We start from the raw sequence: 8,912 nt of genomic DNA on the forward strand, positions 1-8,912 counted from the left end.
TTTCATAAATATTTACCATTTATATATAAACATAACAAATAAACTAATATTTATTCTGTTCATGTGTTGAATATAGAGCTACTTATTTTAAAGTACACAGATAAAAAACTACTTCCACTTCCAAATCAAATTATGTTTCATTTTAATTACAAATGATAATGAAATAGTTATAAATTTTCGTAAATGTTTTACACAAATTTCACTTTAAAATCCAAGACTTTAAAATTATTTTATATATTTTGTGATTATTTATTCTCTGTTCACATAATTGGTATAAATTTGTGTACAAAAGGATGGAGATTGGTTTTATTTCTTAGACACCAAAATTAAATTATTTAAATAGATTTTGTGGGGATAATATTTGCAGATCACCGTATAAAATTAAGCATCATATATGCTTCATTTTAACTGGATGAATGAGAAGTAAACACTGGCTGAATGTTACACTTGAGTTGCTAGGAGACCAGTCGAATGTGATGTCACAGCTTCTCAAATTGAGAACCATTGTGATGGCCTCACAGTTTATCTGTGCTGGCCCGCCAAAACAGCATTTGAAGCTGCAGTGCACAAAATTATGCAGATTAGAAATATAGTTGTAGAAAATGTTATTTGAGATGGCACATGTTTCTACAGAAATTCAAGTTGTGTCTCCTAAATATGGACCAACTTCTTCAGGAATGTACAGTAGATCTCTATTGTGTGATCAAACATTCTCTGGGGACTTGGACTTGAGGTCTATGATTGAGGAAAATGTTTTTAAGGATTTGTCTGAAGAATCCCTGATAAAAAGGCCATGTTGCAAACATTGTGTCTCTGAACCAGATGAAGATAATGATTTTCGTTCTCTGACATATCCAAGAAAACTCTGGAAAATGGTTGGGAATGACCAATTTAAATCCATCTGTTGGGATGATAATGGAACTTCCATAGTGATGGATGAAGATGTCTTTATGAAGGAAAATTTGGAAAGAAAGTCTCCTTTCAGAATATTTGAACCTGGAAGTATGAAAAGTTTAGTTAGACAGCTAAACCTTTATGGATTTAGTAAAGTGCAGCAGAATTTTCGAAGATCTGCTTCTCTAGCTGACTTTCAGGCAGAAGAAAAAGAAGTCTCTGTTTTAAGCAAGGTATTAAGAAATTTTAGTTACCACTTAGTAACTTATATATAAAATTTTATTTTGTACATCAATCTATGGTAATATATATGTAAAACTAGATTTTGAAAACTGTACAAAACTATTAAAACTAAAATACTTTATTTTTCAAAAAAATGAGGACAGTGTCTTATGTAGTCAAGATTATGGGAAATTTGCTTACAACTATGAATCTTACCACAAATTTAAATAAAGTTATTAAAACTGCTTTTAAAAAATGGCATTCACCGTTACTGCAAATGCTAACTTCATAAATTTGATGACTATACTATTTAAATGGTATTTTCCAAATAAGAAACTTCAAAATATTGTCAGCAATGTTCATATTTTGATGATAATATCTTTGCATAGTAAACGTGAATTCTGAGGTTTTATAGGTTAGGCTTATTGTAGCCTTGTATTTCGGTTTAAAATATTACTAAAATCTTTCTCCTTTGGTTGTAGCAGCAGTTCTATCATAATCCAAATTTTAAACTAGGCAGTCCCCTGATTTCAGTGAGAATAAAAGGAATAGTTGGGATTAAAAATGCCTCTCTGGTGGCTTCATTGGCTGAAGATTTCAAAAAGAAGCACTTAAAGCATGGGGACACTCATAGTTCAGATTTTGTGGCTGACAATAGAGGATAAAGTGCATTTTTACCTTCTGCAAATTTAAACATGCTTCTAATAAGAAAGCCCTCTACTAGCCACATAAATGGTGATACGAATACCCTGATCAGAGGTGATTTTTCTCCTCTATGATCAATGTCATTTAGACATCCAGAACAAATTGTAATGGATCAACGTGCTATTTTAAATCAGTTGACCATTATCCACGGGCACTCTCAAAGCAGCTACAATGAAGCAAATGGCCGTGTTGTGAACTTCATTACAACTAAAACTTCTACTTCTCAGTACAGCATCTTATCTCCCATACAGTGCAATTATTTTGGACTGATGGAGGAACCTCCTACTTTTCCAAATGGATATCACAAAATATCTGCCAGTGAAGGTCGTTTTTCTAAACTTCAACCAGGTAGAAACCCACGGATTCCAGTGCCAGAGCTAGCCAATACATCAGCTACTTCTCTTTCAAGGCCAAATCATCAGCCATCTTCAGCTTATGAACGTCATCCTAATTACAACTGATCTACCAGAGGACTACCAGATTATGCAGGATAACAAAGATTAAAATTGATGTTGTTAAATGTCGACAAATATCTGCAATATTCTTATTTGAACAATAAACATAGATGTGCACCTGTATTTTCCTTATATTTTTTAAGTAGACTTAAGTGTTAAATGGGAGATTAAGTTACCATTTAAAGAAAAAAAGAGATATTTGATTGATATGATCATTTGATGGAAGAATATGGGAGTAAATTTAAATAATTTCTTGTAAGGAAGAAGAGAAAAATGGAAGAATTTGGGAAAAGACTAAAACATGGAGAGAGGGAAAAGTACTAAGTGGTTTCTGGTTCATCCTGGAAAGTATCAAAAGTGATAAGTTAGGATATGTTGGAACAGGAGATCAATGCCGGAAATGGCCCAGGGATCCTGGTCTTGATTATGTCATCCCTGGAATCATAAAGGTCACATGATATAGTCCCAGATGGCACATTCATCATGTGGTAGAATTTAAGGAGCAATTTTATCTATGGTGTTCTTTGTGCTGTTCTCAAAGCATTCCAATTGGTGCTTTCATTTCCTGCCCTCAAGTGTCTACACTATATCTTCTAGTCAATACTTTATGTTACATTTATGTTCCAACCAAATACAAGCTAAAGTCCTCAGGGTGGCACTATATGCCTTTCTAAATCTAACCCCAGAAACTCAACTTAGTTTTGTTATTTCTTTAAAAATCTGGCATCTGACTACCTTGGCATATCTTAATGTTTCACTGTATCTGGAGATATATCCAGGCAAATGCTTGTCAACTATGTTAGCTGCAACCTCACCACTTTTGCTTCAGCTCATCATTGGGCTTAGGGTGTTCTCATTTTACCTAGTTAGACTTTCCCAGTCTCAGCACAGAAGCCACCTCCTCCAGATGTTTTCTGTCTATCCCCCCTTCCTTGTCTAACTTGGATACCGGCACAGAAAGCACAGCACATGCCACAGAATGCATTTTAGTATTTAGTGAATGAAAAATACATGTTGACTTTAAGCAAAATCTACTTTCCTGAAACAACAAAACTCTCATGGTTTTCAAACTATTTCGTTATGGTCTTTACTCTTCACCACAAACTAGCTCTTTTCATAGCCCAAGGACTAGTCTCTCAAGACAGTAAGTGGATGTAGGTACAGGAGACAAAGTATTATTTTCTTCTTAATTCATACCTCCAGTAGCCAAAAGCACTAAATTCCCATTTGCTGCATTTTTTCCTGTCTCTTCATCACCCACCCACCCCAAAATTGCTGATTCTCTTCTCCATATGAATAACTATAATGACTTCTAATAAATTTACTTCTTAGAATCAGAGCTTTGTCCAGAAGAGACAGTGCCATTGCAAACATTTAATGTAGGTTTATACACCCCACATAAATTGTGCCCCTTCTAACCTTCAGACAGTAAGTATCTAAGTGGTACTTGATGGTTGGTTGGGGTGGTCATATTCAGTTACCAAATTGCAATCTAAAATGTGTGGACTCAAAGGAGGTGAGAGTGGTGGAATTAAAAATTTGTCCAACTGCAAGAATACCAAATTTCTGCAGATATTAAGAAATATAAAATATTCACGGAAGACTTTGTCTATTTCCCATTAAATTAAAATAAAAGTGAAGCATTTTCAGATTGTGAAATGCTGGAAAACTTTTAGGCAAGGTCAGGGAGCCTAAGGCTTCTGCTCACAATCATGCAGAAAGTGTCATCTGATAAGACTGAAATGGCAAGTTTGAGTCCTGAAAATGTGTCACCAGTTGTGAAGAAAGCCTTTGATAACCTGGAGAAAGGGCAAATGAGCCAGGGTATGTTCTAGCAACATGCAACCATTATGACCTTTACCAAGAGAATAAAAAGGCCCACTTGCAGCAGGAGAACTGTGTCTGCACAGCACCTGTTGTTCCTACAACAGAAACATCAAGCTTTTAAATTTGTCAGCTCAGCTCAGATGGTGGCTATGTTGTTTTTTGCATTAGCAGTCTGGGCTTCAGATGGGCTTGTTCGGCAGCTAGTTTCCAGCTCTCTTATCAGAGAGTGGGTCTTAGCGTGATCACCATAACAAGGATCTATACTGATAAGTCAAAACCTACAGTTTCCTTTCAAAATTAGAAATTCTAAAGAAGAATATTGTTTGTCCATCTGTAGTTTTCTACCTGGGAAAATCTAGACTATTGGCAAATGTACAAAATTTGGGTGGTGCTGTGAAAACTATTCTCTGCGCTTTGCCCACTGAATACTTCCCACTAATAACTACAAATCTGTCTACCATTTTGTGTGTGTGTGAAGATGGTTTGTTAAGAAGTAACTAAGTTTTTCTTAGTTGAGTCATCAGTGAATTATTCCTCTGCATCTGGCAGAATCTCTGTGAATTAAGAGTTTCACTGAGCCACCAGGTTTTCTTCCGATCAGGGAGAGGTAGATTATATTTCTCCCAGTATATTAATTGTTAGCTGTTCATTGAATCCAGAGCTGATGCTAAGGTCAAGCCACTGAACCCTTGAATTGGACTGAGACATATATTTTCTCCAGTTAACAGAGCCCAGCACAGACTGTCCTCTTTTTAATTTAAGCTTATGTCCAATTTTTTTTAATTCTAATTGTTGACATAACTTATTTTGGTTTTGAACACCCCGTGACATATTTATAGAGACTGAACTACTGACTTATTCCAGTTCACTTAGAAATAGCAATAACCTTTCTTTCGTTGGACTACCTGGATTAGAGTGACCGTAGTCATCATTTTGAAAGCAGTACTCAGTGCTAATAATGCAGAAACATTACACTTCTTTGCCCAGCAATTAAGCTAGAATGTTTGTTGTGGATCTCAGGGATTATCCTCACATCCCCTAATGCAACCATGAGAAAACACCACATTGTTATCCAAAATCAAGTTTTTGTCAGTATTGCATTCCTATTGCATAAAAGTTAAGAATTGTAGGAGTTCTGAGATTTTATCATACTGAGATTTTTAGCAACCTAGCATGTTCATTTTTTACCTATGCTGTCGGGGAGATGAGACCATAGGTCACAGACAGTGAAATTTATCACTCACAGCAAGAGCAGCCAGTTTTAAATTTATATCTATTCCCTAATCTCAGATGAATACACAGAGTGAAATTTTGTCGCCTACAGAAGCAGTAGGCTGTTAACATGCAGAAAGATAAAGGTATGGTAAAATACTAATTTTATAAGTATCTTTATGTAAAATATTTTAGAATCACTTATTTATTACTATCTTTACCTAGGATAAGTATATCATGACTCAAGATTACTTGCTGCAAAAATAATCATGAGAAATTTCATGGGAAAAATTACCATTGATTTTCCATTTTTCTTCCGCTTTTATTGAGATATAATTGTCATAAAACATTGTGTAAGTTTAGGTGCACAGGATATTGATTTGATTTACAAGTATCTTGAAATTAATATCAAGGCAACTTTAGGGAGAATTCATTATATCATTTAGATACAATATAAAAGAAATACTATTTGTCTTTTGGTCGTGATGAGAAACCTTATGGTCTACTCTCTAGCAACATTCATATAGAACATAAAGCAGTATTTATTGTAATTTTCATGTTACTACGGGGCATCCCTAAAACACGTTTATTTTACGGCAGTAGATTTGTAGCTCTTGAGTGCATTAATCAATTCTCTTTCCCAAACCCTGCCTCTGTTAACTACAAATCTAATTTTTTTCTTTAAGTATGTTTGTTTTTGAAATGTACTTTAATCTATAACACTGTGTTAGTTTCTCTTACACAACATATCCTTTTCTATTTTTAATATATTTCAAACTGATCACCAGAATATATCTAGTTATGATATTTTGCTATTTAAAGATATTTCATAGTCATTGACTATTCCCCATACAGTACATTTCTTGCCCCTGATTCATTTAATTTGCAACTGGAAAGTTTTCTCTCTTCATTTTCCTCAGCTTTATCTTTTCCTCACCCCATTTCCCTCCTTCTTGTGAACAACCTGTTTCTTTCTATATCTATAACTCCTTTTCTGTGTTGTTATATTCATTTGTTTAAAATTACAAATATGACTAAAATCATTCAGCATTTGTCATTTACTTTCTGAGATATTTCACTTAGCATATTATCCTCTTTGTTTACCCATTTGTTGCAAATGACAAGAACTTATTCTTTTTATACCTGAGTAATAACCCATTGTAATTTTATGTGTGTTTGTGCATATATATATATATATATATATATATATATATATGTATATACACACACACAGGGCATATATATACAGTGTGTGTATATATATATAAATATAGACAAATCTGTAGTTAATATTTGTAGATATATATACTATAAACACACATCTTCTTTATCCATCATCTATTGATGAGCAATTAATTTGCTTCTATATCCTTTCTATTGTGAATTTTGCTGCAGTGAGTATAGGGTTGAAATTATATTTACTAATTAGTGTTTTTATTTTCTTGAAATAAGTATCCAGGTATAGAAATGTTGGATTATATTTCATTTTTAATTTTTACATAAAACTCCATGTGGTTTTCCACAGTGGCAGCACACATTTACATTCACTCCAGCAGTGCATCAGGGTTGTTTGTCATACATCCTCACCAACACTTATGTTTGTTATCTTTTTGATAATAGTCATCTGACAGGAGTGATATAAACTCTCATTGTGTTTTGGTCGTGCATTTTTCTGATGGTTAGTGATTTTGATCGGTTTCATGTGCCTGTTGGTAACATTTCCCCCACTATATATTCATTTTTTTGTAAAGGGCCAAATGACAATAACTGTCTGATTTCATTTTCAGGCATTCTTTGTGTTCCATTATTCTGTTTGTTCTGTGCCACTACCATATTTTCTTTCTTACTGTAGATTTGTATTATAGTTCAAAATCAGGGACAGTGATAATTTCTATTTGTTCTTTCTCACAGTTGTTTGTGTTTTTAGTTTGTTTGTATTCTTTTCTTCCTTTTTTTAGTGATTTCAACTCATTTGTGTTTACATGTAAATTTTAGAATTATTTTTTGCAAGTGTCTGAAAATGCCCTTGGTATTTCGAAAGGCACTGAATTTAATTTGTGTATATTCTTGGCTAGTACTGTCATTTAAACAATATTTTTTCCTCATCTATGAACACAGAATATCCTTTCATGTGTTTGCATTATCTTCAATTTCTGTTATAAATATTTTATAAGTGTTCTGAGTACAGGTCTTTTACCTCCTTGGCTGGAAAAATTTTTGATTTTTCTTTGTTATTGCAAGTGTAAATGAGGCAGTTCCCTCACTTTCTCTATCTGTTAGCTTGTTCTTAGTGTGTAGAAATGCAAGATTTCTGTATGTTAATTTTACATTCTGAAATTTTACCAAATGCATTGATAAGCCCTAGTAGTTTTGTGGCATCATTTTTAGGATTTCTGTTTAATGTATGTCATCTGCAAACAGATTCTTTTACTCCTTTTCTGAAATAGCTATATTTTATTTACTTTTATTTTGGAAAGCTATGGCTAGAATTTCCAATACTATACTGAATGAAAGAAGTAAGAATGAGCATTCTTGTCTTCTTCCAGCTCTTATTGGAGAGGATTTCAGCTTTTAATCAGTGAGTGTCATGTTAGCTGAGTTTTTGTCATTTATGACCATAACTGTGTTGAGGTATGTTTCCTCATGCCCACTTTGAGGAGAAATATATTCATAAATAGATACTGAATTTCTCAAAATATTTTATGACTCTATTGAGGTGTCTACATAATTTTTATTCTTCAATTTGTTAGTGTGGTGTATCTGATTAATTTCTGGATATTGAATCACATTTGTATCCATGGAATAAAATGGACTTAACCAAAATGTATAACCCTCTTACTGTACTGTTTGATTTACTAATAATTTAGTGATGATTTTCACATCTATGCTTATCATTACTATTTAACCTGTAATTTTTTGATGTATTTGTTCCAGTTTTAGTTGTAGTGTGATACAGAAATGTGGGGTAGGAAGCCTCCCTTCCTCTCAAAATTTTTGTAATTCTCTGAGAAGTATAGGTGATAGTTATTCTCTAAATGTTTGCAGAAATCACCTGTGAAGCTGTCAAGGCCTGGAATTTTGTTTCTTGGGAGATTTTGTTTAATTACATATTCAATTTCATAAGTGATAATCTGTTCATATTTTATTACTCGTGCCATTCTGGAGATTAGTTCTTTCTAAGAAATTGTCCATTTCTCCTAGGGTTTTCATTTTATTGGCATATAATTTGTTGTATCTTCTTATGATGCTCTGTATTTCTATGATATAAGTTGTAACTTCTCATTTATTTCTCAGTTTATTAATCTGTACTCTCTTTTTTGCTCATGTGTCTGGTTAAAATCTAACAACTTTATTTATCTTTCAAAAGCCATTATTTAATTTGATTAAATGTTTCTATATTTAATCTTTATTTTATTTAATTATTTCCTGTCCTTTCACCTATTTTCCCTTTACTAACAAGTTTGTTTTAAATTTTGGTACAACTTTTGTTTGTAAGAATATTTTATAAGATTGAGATGTTTCTTATTTGTATAAGAGGGATTATTTTGCTATAAACATCCCTATTAATACTGTTTTTGTTATACACCATGGATTTTG

The 8,912-nt window shown here is 33.0% G+C and overlaps 1 long non-coding RNA gene across 1 annotated transcript; it reads left to right on the forward strand.

Moving 5' to 3' along the window:
- The first annotated feature begins 863 nt into the window (after nucleotides 1-863).
- On the forward strand, nucleotides 864-2,399 carry LOC140693934 (uncharacterized). The gene is made up of 2 exons (XR_012069653.1): nucleotides 864-1,127; nucleotides 2,073-2,399. It is a non-coding gene; the product is annotated as an uncharacterized lncRNA (long non-coding RNA).
- Nucleotides 2,400-8,912: the final 6,513 nt, after the last annotated feature.

Source organism: Vicugna pacos, unplaced genomic scaffold (assembly GCF_048564905.1).
Source record: "Vicugna pacos unplaced genomic scaffold, VicPac4 scaffold_20, whole genome shotgun sequence".
In the NCBI taxonomy this organism is placed as follows: domain Eukaryota; kingdom Metazoa; phylum Chordata; class Mammalia; order Artiodactyla; family Camelidae; genus Vicugna; species Vicugna pacos.